At 41.2% G+C, this 21,137-nt stretch overlaps 1 long non-coding RNA gene and 1 pseudogene across 1 annotated transcript; both read right to left on the bottom strand.

Annotated features, from left to right (window-relative positions):
* Nucleotides 1-13,469: 13,469 nt before the first annotated feature.
* On the bottom strand, nt 13,470-15,278 carry LOC123380256. The gene is made up of 3 exons (XR_006585786.1): nt 14,982-15,278; nt 13,905-14,028; nt 13,470-13,824 (listed from the first exon to the last, which is right to left on the bottom strand). It is a non-coding gene; the product is annotated as an uncharacterized LOC123380256 (long non-coding RNA).
* A 3,544-nt stretch (nt 15,279-18,822) lies between these two features.
* Nucleotides 18,823-19,598, bottom strand: LOC101098982 (annotated as a pseudogene).
* Between the last annotated feature and the right edge of the window lie 1,539 nt (nt 19,599-21,137).

The raw sequence follows: 21,137 nt of genomic DNA, 5'->3' as shown, positions 1-21,137 counted from the left end.
TTACTTCCTTTTCTCCCTTCATGATGATGAATGAAAGAATTCACCCCCCCCCAAAAAAAAGAACACAAAGAAACGACAGCCAGGGATTTAACCAACACGCATACAAGCAAGATGTCTGAACCAGAATTTAGAATCACGATAATACGAATACTAGCTAGAGTCAAAAATAGATCAAAATCCCTTTCTGCAGAGATAAAAGAAGTAAAAAATAGCAAGAGTGAAATTAAAAATGCTATACTGAGCTGCAATCACAGATGGATGCAGCGGCAGCAAGGATGGATGAGGCAGAACAGAGAATCAGTGATATAGAGGACAAACTTATAGAGAATAATGAAGCAGAAAAAAAGAGGGAGATTAAGGCAAAAATGCATCATTTAAGAATTAGAGAAATCAGTGACTCATTAAAAAGGAACAACATCAGAATCATCAGGGTCCCAGAAGAGGAAGAGAGAGATAGGGATAAAAGGGTTCTGTGAGCAAATCATAGCAGAAAACTTTCCTAACCTGGGGAAAGACACAGACATCAAAATCGAGGAAGCACAGAGGACCCCATTAAATTCAACAAAAATTGACCATTAACAAGGCATATCATAGTGAAATTCACAAAATATTCAGGCAAGGAGAGAATCATGAAAGCAGCAAGGGAAAAAAGTCCCTAACCTAAAAGAGAAGACAGATCAGGTTTGCAGCAGGACTATCCACAGAAACTTGGCAGGCCAGAAAGGAGTGGTGGGATATATTCAGTGTGCCGAATCATAAAAATATGTAGCCAAAAGGGAATTAAAAGCAAAAATGAATTACTGGGACCTTATGAAGATAAAAAGCTTCTGCACAACAAAGGAAACAACCAACAAAACTAAAAGGCAACCAAAGGAATGGGAAAAGATATTCGCAAATGACATATCAGACAAAGGGCTAGTATCCAAAATCTATAAAGAGCTCACCAAACTCCACACCCGAAAAACAAATAACCCAGTGAAGAAATGGGCAGAAAACATGAATAGACACTTCTCTAAAGAAGACATCCGGATGGCCAACAGGCACATGAAAAGATGCTCAACGTCGCTCCTCATCAGAGAAATACAAATCAAAACCACACTCAGATATCACCTCACACCAGTCAGAGTGGCCAAAATGAACAAATCAGGAGACTATAGATGCTCACGAGGATGTGGAGAAACGGGAACCCTCTTGCACTGTTGGTGGTAATGCAAACTGGTGCAGCTACTCTGGAAAACAGTGTGGAGGTTCCTCAGAAAATTAAAAATAGACCTACCCTATGACCCAGCAGTAGCACTGCTAGGAATTTACCCAAGGGATACAGGAGTACTGATGCATAGGGGCACTTGTACCCCAATGTTTATAGCAGCACTCTCAACAATAGCCAAATTGTGGAAAGAGCCTAAATGTCCATCCACTGATGAATGGATAAAGAAATTGTGGTTTATATACACAATGGAGTACTACATGGCAATGAGAAAGAAGGAAATATGGCCCTTTGTAGCAACATGGATGGAACTGGAGAGTGTGATGCTAAGTGAAATAAGCCATACAGAGAAAGACAGATACCATATGGTTTCACTCTTATGTGGATCCTGAGAAACTTAACAGGAACCCATGGGGGAGGGGAAGGAAAAAAAAAAAGAGGTTAGAGTGGAAGAGAGCCAAAGCATAAGAGACTCTTAAAAACTGAGAACAAACTGAGGGTTGATGGGGGGTGGGAGGGAGAGGAGGGTGGGAGATGGGTATTGAGGAGGGCACCTTTTGGGATGAGCACTGGGTGTTGTATGGAAAACAATTTGACAATAAATTTCATATATTGAAAAAAATAAAAAATAAAAATAAATAAAAATAAATATGCAGCCAAGAATTCTTTATCCAGCAAGGATGTCATTCAAAATAGAAGGAGGATAAAAAGTTTCCCAAACAAAAATTAAAGGAGTTTGTGACCAGTAAACCAGTCCTACAAGAAATTTTAAGGGGGACTCTCTGAGGGGAGAGAAGATTAAAAAATATAGATAGATAGAGAAATACATACATACATACATACATACATACATACATACATTCTAAAAGCAACAAGGATTAGAAAAGACCAGAGAACACCACCAGAAATTCCAACTCTACAAGCATCATAATGGCAATAAATTCATATCTTTCACTACTCACTCTAAACATCAATGGACTCAATGCTCCAATCAAAAGACATAGGGTCACAAAATGGGTAAGAAAACAAGATCCGTCTATATGCTGTTTACAGGAGACCCACTTTAGACCTAAAGACACCTTCTGATTGAAAATAAGGGGATGGAGAATCATCTATCATGCTAATGGTCAACAAAAGAAAGCTGGAGTAGCCATACTTATATCAGACAATCTAGACTTTAAAATAAAGACTGTATCAAGAGATGCAGAAGGACATTATATCATAATCAAGGGGTCTATCCACCAAGAAGACCTAACAATTGTAAACATTCATGCTCCAAATGTCATAGCACCCAAATATATAAATTAATCACAAACATAAAGAAACTCATCGATAGTAATACCATCATAGTAGGAGACTTCAACACCCCACTCACAGCAATGGACAGATCATCTAATCAAAAATCAACAAGAAAACAATGGCTTTGAATGACACACTGGACCAGATGGACTTAACAGATATATTCAGAACAATTCATCCTAAAGCAGCAGAATATACATTCTTCTCCAGTGTACATGGAACGTTCTCCAGAATAGACCATATACTGGGACACAAATCAGCCCTAAGTAAGTACAAAAAGATCAAGATCATACCATGCATATTTTCAGACTACAACGCTATGAAACTCGAAATCAACCACAAGAAAAAATTTGGAAAGGTAACAAATACTTGGAGACTGAAAAACGTCCTACTAAAGAATGAATGGAAGTCAATGAAAATGATAACACCACAATTCAAAACATCTGGGATGCAGCAAAGGCAGTCATAAGAGGAAAGTATATAGCAATCCAGGCCTTCCTAAACAAAGAATAAAGATCTCACACAGCCTAACTTTACGCCTTAAGGAGCTGGAAAAAGAACAGCAAATAAAACCCAAAACCAGAAGAAGGAAGGAAATAATAAAGATTAGAGCAGAAATTAATGCCATTGAAACCAAAACAAAAAACAAACAAACAAAAAACAGTAGAACAGATCAATGAAACCAGAAGCTGGTTCTTTGAAGGAACTAACAAAATTGATAGACCACTAGCCAGTCTGATCAAAAAGAAAAAGGAAAGGACCCAAATAAATAAAATCAAGAATGAAAGAGGAGAGATCACAACCAACACAGCAGAAATAAAAACAATAATAAGAGAATATTGTGAGCAATTATATGCCAATAAAATGGGCAATCTGGAAGAAATGGACAAATTCCTAGATATATATACACTACCAAAACTGAAACAGGAAGAAATAGAAAATTTGAACAGACCCATAATCAGTAAGGAAATTGAATTAGTAATCAAAAATCTGCCAAAAAACAAGAGTCCAGGGCCAGATGGCTTTCCAGGGGAATTCTACCAAACATTTATGGAAGAGTTAACACCTATTCTCTTGAAGCTGTTCCAAAAAATAGAAATGGAAGGAAAACTTCCAAACTCTTTCTATGAAGCCAGCATTACCTTGATTCCAAAACCACACAGAGACCCAGAGAAAAAGGAGAACTATAGGCCAATTTCCCTGATGAACTTGGATGCAAAAATCCTCAACAAGATATTAGCCAACCGGCTCCAACAATACATTAAAAAATTATTCACCACGACCAAGTGGGATTTATACCTGGGATGCAGGGCTGGTTCAATATCTGCAAAATAATTAACGTGATTCATCACATCAATAAAAGAAGGGACAAGAACCATATGATCCTCTCAATAGATGCAGAGAAAGCATTTGACAAAATACAGCATCCTTTCTTGATAAAAACCCTCAAGAAAGTAGGGATAGAAGGAGCACACCTGGAGATCATAAAAGCCATAAATGAATGACCCAACGTTAATATCATCCCCAATGTGGAAAAACTGAGAGCTTTCCCCCTAAGGTCAGGAACAAGACAGGGATGTCCATCCACACCCACCACTGTTATTCAACATAATACTGGAAGTCTTAGCCTCTGCAATCAGATAATACAAAGAAATAGAAGGCATCCAAATCAGCCAGGAGAAGGTCAAACTTTTACTTCTCGCAGATAACATGATATTCTATATGGAAAACCCTAAAGATTCCATCAAAAAACTGCTAGAATTGATTCATGAATTCAGCAAAGTTGCAGGATATAAAATCAATGCACAGAAATCAGTTGCATTAGGCGGCTCCCCCCCACATAGCCGATGAAGGGGGCATGTGGTATATTCCCATGTCGCCGATGAAGGGGTGCAGGACAACGATGAGGGGTATAGGCGACTCACCCCAAGTCGCCGATGAAGGGGGACAGGCGGTTCCCACCACATAGCCAATGAAGGTACTGCCAAGCTTCCTGAGAGATGGTTGAGTTTTCAGTGTGATTTGACCCTCTGTTTTCAAGTGGTTAACTTTGCAATGCTTTACGTCAAATGACCCTAAGAACTAGGAACTTCTTGAAAGTGTTTTTCACATGGGAAAATGGAAGCATTTTTTCCTCAAAGTTTCCTTCTCCCAGGTGAAGAGATGTTGGCTAATTTTATAAAAAATCAGTAGCACAGCTGGGCTTGAAACACAGAGGTCTTGACTCAATGTTTTGGACATAATTTGCCACTATTCTCTCTCTCTCTCTCTCTCTCTCTCGCTCTCGCTCTCGCTCTCGCTCTCGCTCTCGCTCTCTCTCTCTTTGGGGGGTATATGTAATAACTTTAGTCAGAGGCTGGAAAAGTGAATATTTTGTCTGCATATTTAGCAAGATTGATGATTACTGCAATCACATATCTTTCAGAAGCAGTTAAAATGTTTGTCAGAAGTGACTTATTGTTTTGACTAGTTTTATTAATAACACCAATCATCTCGCTTGATCCATTGGTGTCTACAGGCTTAGCCATAAAGATAGGGTATCTCACGTTATGATTTTGGTCATGTTACATGATGGAATTTGGCATATCATGTACTACTATGTGAAATAATCTTGTAGGGAACATGGAGGTCCCTGTGGTGTGATTTAGATGAGAAGTGGTTTCTGCCCCCAGTTTGTCTCTCACTGATAAGCCTATTTACCACAATTCCACTATTACTGGTCAGACCATATTTTATATTGTAGGGAAACTCCTTTTTTTATCATCCTCTACCTTAGGACCAGGGATCGAGTTTTTGAGGAAATGGAAGTATGACTCCTTCTGAGCACCACCTCAGATAAGAGCACTAAAGGTATTTAAAATTTTGATGAGAAAAGGAAGTAGATTATGCAATGATGATTACTGGAGACGTGTTTAGGGAGTTTACATGATGATGGTAGCGATTGAGCCTATCAGAATGCAGCATGAAGATATTAGATGCCCAGGGTGTGAGGAAGGGGTGAGCCAGAGGAGGACACAGAGTTGGGAGAGGAGGAGTGGACATGTGTGTCCAAGGCAAGACTTTATTCCTGATTTTGCCTCTTTCTTTGTCTATACAGGTTTGGTGTCAAGAATGTTAAATGTGTCCTCAAGAAGCAGACAATTTGAATCCATGTGATTCTTTAATTGTGCGTTGACATTAAAAAAATTCTTTCTTACTGGAAACACTTTCTAAGGGGAGAGATGCTCTGTTTGCAAAAGAGGACTTGTAACATCTCTAACTTTGGTTCTTTTTCAGTCAAATGGTGATAATAACACCAGCCTGACTATTTCCCTGGAGGTCCCTGGGACTGGTGGAAGATCCACTGGCATGGCACGCGTTAAAAAACATGAACTGTAAAGTGTGCAACCAGATCCAAAGTCTTAAGTGTAATGTGCAGTGTAGGTTGGAGGCTTTGTGCCTGGACTCTGGAGCAGATTATCTACTCTTCAGTACTGGTTTTGCCTCTTTTTACCTGTGTGACATAGGGCAGCTTCAGTTTTGTGTGTCTCATTTCTCTTACCTGTAAAATAATAACACCCATGTCTATGTCATCCTGTTGATGTGACAAACAAAGGAGTTTGTGTGCAGGGAGCTTACAGCAGTGCCTCTCATAGAGGGAGGGTCATACTAGCTGTTATGTTGTATGTATGTGTCCCAGCATTGCTGACATAAGTGCCTGGGACTGAGTTATATGGAAATTTTAAACATCCTTTATTTATGCCTCAAGCAACATAGCTCTTTATTTATCTAAGAAATTCACATTAATTATAAGTCATTAGTGACAGTTAATAAATGGAACTGTGTTAAACTTGGCAGTTACGTATGAACACCTCTCAGAAGCTTACTTCTCTTGATATTTGAATAAAGAATGTGTTCTCATTAATGTGGACTTACTCAGTTAAGATAAGGTTTATCGAGTATTATTGGTCTTGATCATCATGTTTATACCTTAAACGACAGGTATGCAACCCATGACTGCACATTAGAAGCAACTGGATCTCCCAGACCATTTGAGTTGGAAAATTTGGAGGTGGAACTCAGGCATTGGTATTTTTAGAGTTCCCCAAGGTGATTTTAATGTACAGACAAAATAGAAAACCACTGGCCTAGAGAGTTAGTAATTAAGTGTATATCTCTATCATTTAATTGCTGACATTGATATGTAATTTCCTCATATTTAAGTAAATAAAATGACATGGCTATTTACAGACATTTCTTTAAAGGAGGGCCTAGGGTTTCCATTAATTCTGTAGCCTATGGGTGTGTGCCATAAAGCAGAAATGAGAAGCTTGTTTTAAAATTATCAAGGTCACCTGGGTGGCTCAGGTGGTTAAGTGTCCTACTTCGGCTCAGGTCATGGTCTCATGATTTGTGAGTTTGAGGCCCCTGTCAGACTCTGTGCTGACAGCTCAGAGCCTACAACCAGCTTCCTATTCTGTCTATGCCTCTCTCTCTGCCCCTCCCCCACTCATGCTCTGTCTCTCTCTCTGTCTCTCTCTCTCAAAAATAAATAAACATTAAAAAACAAAAATTAGCTATGAAGTTTTGTTTTTGGAAGGATGAAGTGCTGTCAATATTAGCAAACAATATAGAAATACCAGAATGTTAAAGATGAGAGGGACCCTCAAGGCATCTCATAGAAAGAGGGGTACACTTTGAAGCCAGTCCTGGCTTTTAGTGGCTTATTCACTTCCTACCTTTGTGATCTTGGGTTTTTTACTTAACCAATCTGAACCTCAACTTCTTGATCATAAAATTGAGGTGAGCATGTGCTTTATATGATGACGAGTGTGTTTCATGGGCACACACACTCATGTCTTGCTTCCCTGCCTCCTACCTGATCCCTAGATCCATCTGGTGCAGATGTCCATGGCAAGGACTGCGTCACAACCTCCCAGCTGCTGGGAACTGCTTCCTCCCACTCCTCGGGGACCACTTCTCTGGCTCTGTTGGGACTGTTTCATGGCTGGATGTTTGGATCCCATGACCTTAAGTGAGCATAACATTTAGTGTGCAAGGGTCAGTACTGCTGGCGAAGCAGAGTGAAACTTTTCATGAGACAGGAAATGAAGGAGATCTTGTGGCCATGTGATGGCAGCCTTTGAGTACCTTCTTTCTGCCCCAGATGATCTGTGTGCAGGACCCAGATGGCTGCCTTGTGTCTCCAGCTCTATGTTCTCAGCCATTGCTTCTAGGGGTTGAACAGGAACAATGAGAGGCTACTATCTCTATCTTAGCTTGGGGTAAGCAGACAAGAATCATAGACCTCTTTTATTGTTGTTGTTGTTGTTTTTATTATAGGAATACTGGATTTCATCTTTTTCCCCACCCTTGTCTCTCAGATCCTTCAGCATTTGGCTATAAAATGATTAGGCCACCTAGTTCTCCTCTTGCCCATTCTTTGTGTCCTAGGAAGGAGGTTCATGGTTTCTTACTCTTTGTAAAGCTTAAGGCCTCAGGTCTTGATCTCAACTATGGGGCTTCAGTGTCCTTCCCATTTGTAAGCCTGCTTTCTAGGACTATCCTCAATCTTAATTTTCAGAATTCTGCTTCTATAACCATCTCTGGACTGATATGAAGTTTTCATTGGAAATGAAACTGCCATTTTTCTGTTGCCTTTGTCTACTGGAATCAGCAGCCTCTTATGATTAACAGTAGTAGGAGCTGTATTGAATTTTTAGGTGGTAAGGATCTCAAAACATCACACTTGTGGGCTGGGTGGTGTGACTTAAATCTTGTGCCCCTCCACTAGATTATGAGACTATTGAGGGTAGAAGCCATGTTTTACAGCTGAGTATCATTGTAACTATCATTTATTATGTATCTACTGTGCACTGAAGACTTTGCTTTATTTCAATTAATCTCCATAAAAATAATGTACACATAAGGAATCTTAGCTTAAGTAAACTGCCCAAGGTCATGTGGCTTGTGAGTGGATTTTTGAACTCACTTTGATATTAAACCCTGTGTTCTAAAATCATGTTTCTAAATTCCTTCTGAAAGGAAGGAGCAGATACAGGTAAGAAGAATGGGATCTTGGCCTGTAGAAAGTTGGATGACCTCTTGAGTCAGGGACAGGTATGGAGGTATATTCTTAGAGGAGGAGAGAAGGTCTGCATATCTTCAAAGCCCCTCTTTTTCCCATAAATATACTGACTGGCATTACTGACATATGTGGACTAAGAATGGACCCTATGACTCTCAAGGCAGAAGTCACCCCCGTGGATGGCTTTGGCCCACACGTGGCTTTTTTATTCAGGTCAAGAGAGACCCCAAGATTACATGAAGATATCTCTCACTGATAAGAGCCATTGGGTGAGCAATCAGGCAAACTCTGAAGAGGACTCTGTGAATCCATGGTGATGAGATGTTCTGTGCTGAAGTCATCCTTTACTTGCTGACGATGAGAAGATAGTCTCCAATCACCCTCTGTGCTTGCAGTTTAGACCATGAGAATGTGCCCACCAGCTCTGGCAAGCCACAGGAAGTATATAAATGCTTTCTGGCGTTGGAGCTCTGTTGGATATTCCCAGAGAACGTTTCCCTTTTAATGTAGTTGGAAACTATAAATTTAACTCCTGCTGGCAGAAAAAAAAAAGTAATGGTTTCATGAAAGAAAAAAATCAGCTCTTTAAAAGGCTTAACTCCCTCTCACAAACATGTGCTTTTTAATGACTGGGAAATTCCTGGTGCAGGGGAAAAAAATGTCCTTTTATACAAATGAGGTCATTCTGGTCTTAACTGGCCCTATGTGCTCTAGTTCCTGCGTTCTGTTCCACGTTTTGTGACCAGAGGTTATTGGAAGGGTAATTCCTGTGTGCATAGTCACTGCTTTTAGGGCATGTTGCCAAAGAGAAAGTTATCTTAGCTCACAAGCTTCCAAGCCAGTGCAAGAGGCCCAGGTCCCAGGGGTACCCGGCCAGTGACTGATAATGACTTGGTTTAGCTTGGCCATGGGTTGAGTTTTTAAAGCACACTTTTCTCGTGCACTGGGATGGTTGTGCCTGCTTCTTCCTCTTTAGATTTCTCAACAGCTCCATTGCTTCTCGATTCAGGAGTGATTTTTCTTGCTTGGGCACATTCTATCTACTGTGCTTTGATTCCGTCCCGAAGAGAAGAAACATCAGTGCCAGATTGAGGCTTCCTGTTCATCCTCACCCGGTGTAAATGAAAAACAGCTGTTGAAGGCATTTGCCCTGTACCCATTTCCTTGCACACTTGGAGGCTGATTCCTCCAAAAATTAATTTCTTATTTGGTTCTTACCCCAATTTCTTAATAAACTCTATGTTCAGGGATCTTCGTGGCTACCTGGCTCAGAAACCCGAAGCCCAGGCTCTGTCGCCTAAATAAGTCTAAGAAAAATTTGTTGACCTGGGAGTAACAAACTATCTTCAGCTCTCCCAGAAAGGCAAGGATTATACAATTCAGCTGGGAACTATTTATATATTTGCCACAGACCCCATTTTGTTGCCCAGAGCACCTGTGGCCCCTCTTGGAGGCCTCAGTATCCTTGCTTGAAAACTCTCGAGTCCTTGAGGAGGTGAGGCTTGATCTAGCCATGGCCCTTGTTTCTTGAGTCCACCTCCCCTCCACTGCTCTCAAGGCCTCGGTTTGTTGTAGACAACCACAATAAATATTGAACCGAAGGGCTGGTGCAAAAGAATTGGAAAAAATATGGCTAGGAAATGCTATCACCCTTGAAATGCTGGGAAATTCGGGGTAATTGCTGAGTGCCTCATATTACTTCCTGTGGAGAAAATACGTGGCAAAATGCATAATGGGTTAATATTTTAAAGCGAAAACTTGTAAGAGATAAATCAGAAGACCCATGTCTGCCTCTGACGCTCAGAAAGGGAAAGACACTGATGTGCTGATAATATATTTTTATTTTTTTTCTTCTTCTCCAGCCTCAGACAATACAGCAGACTCTCCAGAGGACACTGCAGTATTATGAGCACCAAGTTATTGGGTAAGTAAAACAGACTTTGGCCATTATTTGGAGAAAATTAAAGATCATTACTCAAACATAGCTGTTGAACATGCGCTTTCCTGCCACCCAAGTCAGTCTTCTTTACAGTGGCTGTGGGGCCACTCCTTGGGACCCCTGGACTGACGTCCTTTGGTTTATTTTTGTTTAATCCTTTTGAATGAAATCCCCTTTTGGTATTGTCTTTCCTTTTTAACTTTTCTTCTTCTTGTGTTCTTTCCATCTTCTCCTCCACTGAATCTCCTAATTGTGCCTTCATAATACAGTCAGGTTTAATGGTACCAACCTGAGAGGCTTTAAATGGGATTTTAGAATCCTTTAGGAAAGTCGACTCCGAGTCATTATAAGCCTAATAGAGTTCAGAGGAGGTATTGGTTTAGAGTTCCACATTCCACATTGTTCTTTAATCTTTCTTTCCTTGACATCATTTGGATATGGTATAATATAAGAAGACAAAATCAAGGAACAGGAACTCAAGGCCTCACCAGCGCATAGAAGTTTAAAGTTACTTTAATCTGTTTTGTAAAGGAGGATGAAGATGGTAACACCTAATTGAAGATTAGATGCTATGAATAAATGAGATAATTTCAGTGGGAGTATTCTGTAAATAGAAAGCTTCAGATAAGTGTACGGTTTACTTACAACTGCCTATGGCAGAAAGCAGTTGGAAATGCAGAAGGCTAAATTCACCTTCTGATGCAGTCTAGCTTAAAACGGAGGAGTTAAACTCATTGACATGAAAGGCAGTGCATATTTGTAATTCACATAGTTAATGTTGTCTCTGAGCTGCCATCATTTATTTGTGTAAGATTGTGAGCACTTTTGAGGAGCTAAGATTCAAATCCTAGTACCTTTTGAAAGGTCATCAAGCATCATTTAACATTTGGGGCCAATAATCATTGCCCTGGGGATCGAGACTATATTTGTGGCTAGTAGGATGCACTGTGATTATTTTTTTAAACAAAAACAGAAGAAAAGATTTAGTGGAAACATAATCTCGGTACCTAGTACAATGCCATATGTTTTAAGTGCTGGATAATTATGTTAGTTGTCATTTCAGAGGGAATTGCTTTGAAACCTTGTCACATGAGTACTCAAAAGTGTGGTACTAGGAGAAACATATTATTTAAACTCGTGAGATGGCTTTTAGTTTGAGGCCATTAGTGACTTTAAATGGTTTACCCTAATGGAGGCAAATGATGTCAAATTAATCTCTCCCCACATATTCTAAAATAAAACTTAATCACTCTCATTGGATTTGCTGCTTCCAAAGTGTGGTATTTGGATCAAACTAGTCAATATACTTGGCACAGTTTCTTGTATGTGGTGAGCACTACAACCTGTTTGCTCTTGTGTTTAGTGTCATTATTATTTTTTTAATTGTATTTAAATTTTTTTTTTTTAATTTTTGAGGGAGAGAGAGAGAGAGAGAGAGAGATAGAGAGTGAGCAGGGGAGGGGCAGACAGAGAGGGAGACATAGAACCCAAAGCAGGCTCCAGACTCTGAGCAGTCAGCACAGAGCCTGATGCAGGCTCAAACCCACGAACCGTGAGATGATGACCTGAGCCAAAGTCAGTCACCTAACTGACCGAGCCACCCAGGAGCCCCTGTTTTTAATATTTTAAAGAAAATACCAGTAACCAAAGACAAATCATTTCCTGGTATTGCAAATGCCCTCTTTTGAAATGAAATGGTAACTGATGAAAGGCTCATTTGTGAACTGAACTTATGTCTTCAGGGCACATTGGAGAGGGAATCTTGTAACTGTGATCAGAGTAGTTACCTAGACTATGTTACCATAATCAGGAGAAAATTCTTTTTTCCATTAGTAAGAGGGAGTTCTCTTTTATCTCAACCACTGCCTCACCTCTCTTGTTCCCTCTGTCCATGTAGACATAGCCTGTGGTTATTCTTGGTTTCCAAATAGTCTTTGGTAGTTCTGTTTCTTAGAGACAGTGTAAGGAAAACCGTGCATGTGTCTCTGATAAAGAGGCATCCTGATGTCCAGCTGTCTCCAAAGAGACCCGTTAACACATTTTCACCTGAGTGGGGGCTGCCTTCTGAGGACTTGGAAGTACCAGTGCCCGCAGCCTTTATTCGTGGGCACGCAAACAGAGAGGAGATGTTGGTGGCAGTATCGTGACATTGGCCTTTCTTGACTTTGTCTTCCCTCTTCCCTTGGCGCCAGTGTCCCCACCCGTCTGTCTCTCTTTCTTCCTATTTCTCTTTAATAGTGAAAAAGGAGAGCATCTATTATGACTAACATTTGAATTCAGTATTCACACCTGCCTATTGTTCCTCTTTCAAAGACACAATTAAAGGCTTTTTATCTCTAACTGAAAAGGAGTGTGTTTCTTCCAGTTAAAAGGATGTCAGGCAATTGGTAAAAATTGCTGAGTATTAGTTTACATGTTTCCGGCAGAGGGTGAGGGTGGGAGAGCGATGGTTTTCCAAAACTCTGAAATAGGGCTTTGCCCAAGGTTTGTCTTGAAGTAATTCAGCTTTAAGGAGCCTTGAGTTGGGAGGATGAATTGGGATGAATGGTAAGCCCAGGACGAATAATAAGCTAGCCCTCCTGGGGTTTCTTTTTTTCAAAATTGTAATTGCATTGCAGTTAACATACAGTGTTATGTTAGCTTCAGGTGTAGAATATGTTTATTCTTCACTTCCATACATCACCCTGTGCTCATCACAAGTGCACCCTTCACCTGTTTCATTCATCCCCCACCCACCTCCCCTTGGGGGACCACCAGTGTGTCAGTGTATTCTCTGTAGTCAAGAGTCTATTTCTTGGTTTGTCTCTCTTGTTTTTCCTTTTGCTCATTTGTTTTGTTTCTTAAATCCCACATATGAGTGACATGATATGGTATCTGTCTTTCTCTGACTGATTTCACTCAGCATAACTTTCTAGCTCCATCCATGTCCAGAAGGGTCCCAGCCCTTCTGCTGTGAATTTCTTAAGTCCCCTCTAACCACTGGCCCCCCAGCCTCCCTTTCTTGTCCTTTAAAACTGCCCTTGGACCTGCTTTATTTATCAGAACTTCAGGACTGCCTGCTGGCCCTTGATGAATTCTTACAAGTAGTTCACAGAAACTCTCTGAGGCTTTTTTAGTCTCCGAGATGGAGACATGAATGCAGGGAGCAGCTGTTGAAAGGCTCACACAGATGGAGGATGGAAGGGAGGAGCTCGCGAGCCTCTGTCGGGGAGACAGCCTCTCTGTGCCCCAGGAACTCTATCTTCAAACATTTGTTCTAGTCCTCAGCTTGTCCATTCTCTGGTTCACGCAGTTATTCAGAGACCGTTCAGGCTGCAGAAAGGAGGGCTCAAGTTATTCATGCCACGTGGAAAAGCCTCTGCATCCCCACTGTTGCCGTGGCGGCTTCTCACCTGGACACTTACTCTTGTGCCTCAACGTTGTGTCCACCACAGCAAGGTGACCAATCAGATTAGATTATGTCCCCTTCTCATTTCAGCCCAATGGTTCTCACTTGTTAACGTGCATCAGAATCACCTGCGGGTTTGTTAAAACACAGAGAGCTGGACTTCACCTGCAGGACTCTGACCCTGTGTGTCCCATCCACTCTTGGAGCATTTCTAATGAGTTTCCAGATAATTCTGCTGACGCTGCTGGGCCAGATATTAAACTGTGAAATCCTCGCTTTACACCATTTAATGGCTTCCTGTGATAGAGTAAACTCTGAACTTTGCCTGTGGTCTGGGCTCTGCTTACCTCTCTGATTCCATCTTCTTCCACTCCCCCTTGTCACTTCCTGCCCTCCCTGCCAGGCGTCTGTGGGCTTCTCAACTCCTACTTAGCCTCAGGACCTTTGCACATACCATTCCAATTTCCTGAAATGGCCTGTCCCCAGATTGGTGCGTGGATTACTTTTTTTTTTTTTTTAAATGTTCAGGTCTCTTTTTAAACATCATTATCTTCAGAAAAACATGCCATGGCCACCCAATCTAGAGAAGCCCTCCATCCCCCCCTTACATCTCCAACCCAGATATTTTGTATTCTATTCCTCTCTGGTATTCCTTTTCATAGAACTTATAATAGCCGATGTTATCTTGTTTATTTATCTAAATTACTTTCTTTTCTACTAATCCCATTCCTCTGTAATTTCTTGGTACATAGGAGGGACTAACATGTTTTTGGGGAGTCATTGGGAAGTGTGAATAAATGAAAAAGTTGCTCCCTGGAGGTATATACATAGAAGTATGTGTCTAGTGGATAAAAGAGTAGATTATGCTTGGAAGGGGGCTTAAAATGAGGGGTAGAAATAATCTCCAGGATCGATTACAGTTGTAGTATTCAAGAGCCTTTCCTGCATAGCATAAATTTTACTGATTTATTTGCTTAGTTTCTCCTTTATGCTTAATGCTCTACCTCTGTGTGTCAGGCTGACTTTGTGGTAAGTTTATTTTTTAAAATTTTTTATATAAACTCTGCACAAGCACACTCACCTGTCCATACAGCACAGTCTTCTTCCCTCAATATGAGGAAAAGGGGCACCGAGTGCGCATCTTTGTGTTAGTCTTTCTGTAACTCAAGCTTCTAGGGGCTGGACTTGCTTCTTGGACAGTGTGGTGGAAGGAACAATCAGAACCAGAAGGGGTAAGTAGGGGACAGGCTGGGATCACTGTCAGAATTGAAAGGCACCCCAGATTGAGGAAAGTCTGCTTTACGAGGACTTTCTCCCTCTGATGTCATTGTTGCCATTATGTTGTGTCCCTCCTGGTCTCTGAGCAGAGGGCTGAGAAAATGCTTTGGGAGGAGACCTACCACATACCAGGTTTCCTAGATTTAAAGTGATTCTGCCTTCGAATGCTTTAGGGCACATTAGGTAACAAAAACTGGCCTCAGTTTTCCCATTTTTAAAGTGGTAATAACATACTGATGTCCAGAGTGCCACCCCCAGCCTCTCTCCTCACGTTTGTGCTTCATGACTCCCCCTGGTCTATAACTCACTCAAAGTGGATTACCATGACAGTGCAGAGATTTCTTTTTTTAAATTTTTTTTATTTTTTTAAATTTACACCCAAATTAGTTAGCATATAGTGCAACAATGATTTCAGGAGTAGATTCCTTAGTGCCTCTTACTATCCCCCCTCCCACAACCCCTCCCACAACCCCATCCCCCCTCCCACATCCCCTCCAGTAACCCTGTTTTTTCTCCATATTTATGAGTCTCCTTCTGTTTTGTCTCCCTCCCTGGTTTTGTATTATTTTTGTTTCCCTTCCCTTATGTTCATCTGTTTTGTCTCTTAAAGTCTTCATATGAGTGAATCCATATGATTTTTGTCTTTCTCTGACTAATTTCACTTAGCATAATACCCTCCAGTTCCATCCACTTAGTTGAAAATGGCAAGATTTCATGCTTTTCGATTTCTGAGTACTACTCCATTGTGTATATATATATACCACATCTTCTTTATCCATTCATCCATCGATGGACATTTGGGCTCTTTCCATACTTTGGCTATTGTTAATAGTGCTGCTATAAACATGGGGGGTGCATATGTCCCTTCGAAACAGCACACCTCTATCCTGTGGATAAATGCCTAGTAGTGCAACTGCTGGGTCATAGGGTAGTTCTATTTTTAGTTTTTTGAGGAACCTCCATACTGTCTTCCAGAGTGGCTGCACCAGCTTCCATTCCCATCAACAATGCAAAAGAGATCCCATTTCTCCGCATCCTCACCAACATATGTTGTTGCCTGAGTTGTTAATGTTAGCCATTCTGACAGGTGTGAGGTCGTATCTGAGTGTGGTTTTGATTTGTATTTCCCTGATGATGAGTGATGTTGAGCGTTTTTTCATGTGTCAATTGGGTATCTGGATGTTTTCTTTGGAGAAGTGTCCATTCATGTCTTTTGCCCATTTGTTCTCTGGAATATTTGTTTTTTGGGTGTTGATTTTGATAAGTTCTTTATAGATTTTGGATACTAACCCATTATCTGATATGTCATTTGCAAATATTATCTACCATTCTGTCGGTTGCCTTTTAGTTTTGCTGATTGTTTCCTTCTCTGTGTTGTAGCCTTTTATTTTGATGAGGTCCCAGTAGTTCATTTTTGCATTTGTTTCCCTTGCCTCCAGAGATGTGTTGAGTAAGAAGTTGCTGTGGGCAAGATCAGAGAGGATTTTGCTTGCTTTCTCCTTAAGGATTTTGATGGTCTCCTGTCTTACATTTAAGTCTTTCATCCATTTTGAGTTTATTTTTGTGTATGTTGTAAGAAAGTGGTCAGGTTCATTCTTCTGCATGTTGCTATCCACTTTTCCCAGCACCACTTGCTGAAGAGACTGTCTTTATTCCGTTGCATATTCTTTCCTGCTTTGTCAAAGATTAGTTGGCCATACGTTTTTGGTTCAATTTTGGGTTCACTATTCTGTTCCATTGATCTGAGTGTCTGTTCTTATGCCAGTACCATACTATCTTGGTGATTACAGCTTTGCAGTATAGCTTTGATGTCTGGGATTGTGATGCCTCCTGCTTTGGTTTTGTTTTTTAAGATTGCTTTGGCTCTTCTGGGTCTTTTCTGGTTCCATACAAATTTTAGGATTATTTGTTCTAGCTCTGGGAAGAATGCTGGTGTTACTTTGATAGGGATTGCCTTGAATATGTAGATTGCTTTGGATAGTACCGACATTTTTTTTTCTGTGATAAACTATTTTTCTACCTCAGTTGCTTAAAGGGGGAGAAAAATAAAACATCATTAGGGAGAAGCACAGATAAACTATTTACAGAGATGAAGAAAATTCACAATGGCTGTAACGTCTGCAAGGCAAGAATACTAGGACAAGTTCACCAAAGCAAAGCAATTCATAGCAAAACAAAATATAGGGTGGGGGAGGGGGGAGTCATACAGATATGTTTAAAAAAAATAGCACTCATGAAAAAGCCTGCAGGAAAATCAAAGGAAGCTAACCAATTATTACGTCAAGCATCTTTAATGAGATGAGCAAAACTACACAGGTTGGTTCTCAAGGACAGTGACATTCAAACAGATGGATCTGCTCACATAAAAAACATCCAGTGGATCCGACTTCGGCTTGGGTCAGATCTAGCGGTCCATGAGTTCGAGCCCCGCGTCAGGCTCTGTGCTGACTGCTCAGAGCCTGGAGCCTGTTTCAGATTCTGTCTCCCTCTCTCTCTGACCCTCCCCCGTTAATGCTCTGTCTCTCTCTGTCTCAAAAATAAATAAGTGTTAAAAAAATAAAAAAAAAAAAAACATCCAGTGGAAACATGTGGGTCATTTCTCACAAACTATGCGCATAAACAAAGGGATGACTCTTGAAGGTCCTGCTGTGCTGTACTTCAATCTAAGAGAGTGGGGGTATTTTATTTCAAGTGCAGAAGTGGAGGGGATCAGAATCATGGGAAAAGCAAGCCCTTCTGGGGAGGTGACCATCAGGGGTGCCAATCAGATCAGGAGAGACCCTCTGTGTTCTGTCCCCTCCTATGTCAGTGGGCCAAGGGGCCATGATGCCAACAGGGAATTCAAGGCCAGGGTGGGCAGGGAGGTGAGTGTGGGGGTGCTGGGGAAGGAGGGGCCTGGCATGGATCTGTGCCCACAGTGCCCGAGACACAGCAGTGCCCAGGTGACTCCTCTGTCCCTTCTCAAAGACAGATGTACATAAGTTATTGGCAATAGCCACTGATGGACTGGCCCCCAAAGACAAAAACAACCAGATAATGCTGGTTTTTGAGATACAGTTTTTCTTCCAGATTCAGTTCAATTAGTATTTACAGGAACAGGGTGTGTGTGTGTGTGTGTGTGTGTGTGTGTGTGTGTGTGTGTGTTCACTTTTGGTAATATCCACTACAGGACATAGGTGCTCCAAGTCACATATCCTCAACCCCTGTGAGCCATCAGCACTAAAAGCTCACCCCATGGAATGCCCCAAGAAGCTTATTTGGTCAATATTTAAAGTAATTTTATGCCTGTTTCCTGGACTCCCCTGAGGAGGCTCTACAAAGTTTGTAAGAGTTTTCCCCCTGGTCCTGTTACATTCCAGGTGAGGGTGGGAGGTTGGGGTAGGTAGGAAGAATGTTCACGCTGGGTACAAGAAGCAAAATGCCAGGAGACTGCATAAGAAAAAAAAATTATTTTTAAACTGAGTGAAGCAATGAGGACATGAGTCTTTTCTAAGAATTAAAAAAGAGTAAAAGAACATTGGTTCAAATGGGCAGCTAGGACAGTCTCAGCAGGCATGGACAGTGGCGGGGCTGGCCCCGACCGGGACTGTGTCCTCTGTCTAGTAATGGTAGCAAACCCCACTTTGTTATGCCTCTCTTAAGAGCTAGTTGATAAAAATTATGTGAAATTTATGTGAATCTTGTGAAATCGGCAAATAGTCTGGGAACTGATAGTCATAGCTAGGAGCAAATACAGGGTAGCCACGGCCATAGATTGTCACAAAGTTGGGGTAGCCTAGCATTCCCATGCCAAGCATGAATGCATCCATGGTGTAAGGCAGTCCCCGGGCCTGGCCTCTTGTCCCCAGTGGGAACATAACTTCCCTAGGCTGAGCTTTCTTATATTCCACCATTTTATTATTGATTTCATGGAAATGAATCCCACAGACTTTTTCCACATCTTCATTCTCACACGTAACAAAGCCAAACCTCTGAGCCTTTTGGTAATTTTATCAAATATCAGCATTGCATCCTCCATCTTGCCAAACTGTTCAAAGTACTCTTTTACGTCCTCCATCACCATGTTTGCAGATAATCCGCCTACGAATATCTTCTTTGTTCTTTGTGACCATCTTGGGTTGTGCCCCACGAGGAAATGCAACTTTGGGGTCGATCATCTTGGAATCGAACTCATGGTGGGGCTGACTTAATACTTCATCTACACTTGATGGGTCTGCGAACGTGATGAAACCGAAGACTCTGGAGCATTTCGTAATGGCATCTCTCATGACCATACATTCTCTAATGTCTCCAAATTTGCTAAAATAGTCTCTGAGGCTATCTGGTGACGTCTGCCAGCTCAATCGATAAACATGTTACCGGGGTCGTGCTGGGAGTTGTGGGCACTGCCGGAGGTGCCTTGGCTCCCATTTGCCTCCATAGTTGAGCCCCCCCGCCCCCCACCCCCAAAAAACCGAGCCCCACAGGGATCGGAGCAGAGCCGGGCTGGCTACAAGCCCGAGATCTCCCGTTCCCACCTCCCCCTCCTCCTCCTCCCTTCCCCAGGCTCCTCCGAATCTCTAAGCCAGTGGCGGAGCACAGGAAGCCACACACCTGGGCTCGGCTGAGCTCAGCCTGGCTGCTCCACATCCCCCCCCCCATCCCCACCTCTCCCCCTCCTCCTCCTCACCCCCATCTGGGTAGTATCAACACTTTAACAATATTTGTTCTTCCTATCCAGGAGCATGGAATATTTTTCCATTTTTTTGTGTCTTCTTCAATTTCTTTCATAAGCTTTATACAGTTTTCAGTGTATAGATTTTTCACCTCTTTGGTTAGATTTATTCCTAGATATTTTATGCTTTTTGGTGCAACTGTAAATGGGATCAATTCCTTGATTTGTCTTTCTGTTGCTTCATTGTTGGTGAATAGGACTGCAACCGATTTCTGTGCATTGCTTTTATATCCTGCAACTTTGCTGAATTCATTAATCAATTCTCACAGTTTTTTGGTGGAATCTTTTGGGTTTTCCATATAAAGTATCATGTCATCTGCAAAGAGTGAAAGTTTGACCTCCTCCTGGCTGATCTGGATGCCTTTTATTTCTTTGTGTTGTCTGATTGCAGAGGCTAAGACTTCCAATACTATGTTGAATAACAGTGGCAAGAGTAGACATCCCTGTCTTGTTCCTGATCTTTTGGGGAAAGCTCTCAGTTTTTCCCCATTGAGGATGATATTAGCGTTGGGTCATTCATATAAGGCTTTTATGATCTTGAGGTATGCTCCTTCTATCCCTACTTTCTCGAGGGTTTTTATCCAGAAAGGATGCTGTATTTTGTCAAATACAAAATTTCTTTCTCTGCATCTATTGAGAGGATCATATGGTTCTTGTCCTTTCTTTTATTGATGTGATGAATCACGGTAATTATTTTGCGGATATTGAACCCGCCCTGCATCCCAAGTATAAATCCCACTTGGGTGTGGTGAATAATTTTTTTAATGTATTGTTGGATCCGGTTGGCTACTAATCTTGTTGAGGATTTTTGCATCCATGTTCATCAGGGAAATTGGTCTATAGTTTTCCTTTTTTGTGGCATCTCTGTCTGGTTTTGGAATCAAAGTAATGTTGGCTTCATAGAAAGAGTTTGGAAGTTTTCCTTCCATTTCTAGTTTTTGGAACAGTTTCAAGAGAATAGGTGTTAAGTCTTCCTTAAATGTTTGGTAGAATGCCCCTGGAAAGCCATCTGGACCTGGACTCTTGGTTTTTGGCAGAGTTTTGATTACTAACTCAATTTCCTTACTGGTTATGGGTCTGTTCAAATGTTCTATTTCTTCCTGTTTCAGTTTTGATAGTGTATATGTTTCTAGGAATTTGTCCATTTCTTCCAGATTACCCATTTTATTGGCATATAATTGCTCATAATATTCTCATATTATTGTTTTTATTTCTTTTGTGTTGTTTGTGATTTTGCCTCTTTCA

The sequence above is a fragment of the Felis catus genome, chromosome D1 (assembly GCF_018350175.1).
Source record: "Felis catus isolate Fca126 chromosome D1, F.catus_Fca126_mat1.0, whole genome shotgun sequence".
In the NCBI taxonomy this organism is placed as follows: domain Eukaryota; kingdom Metazoa; phylum Chordata; class Mammalia; order Carnivora; family Felidae; genus Felis; species Felis catus.
This window is presented reverse-complemented; position numbering and strand designations above follow the sequence as displayed.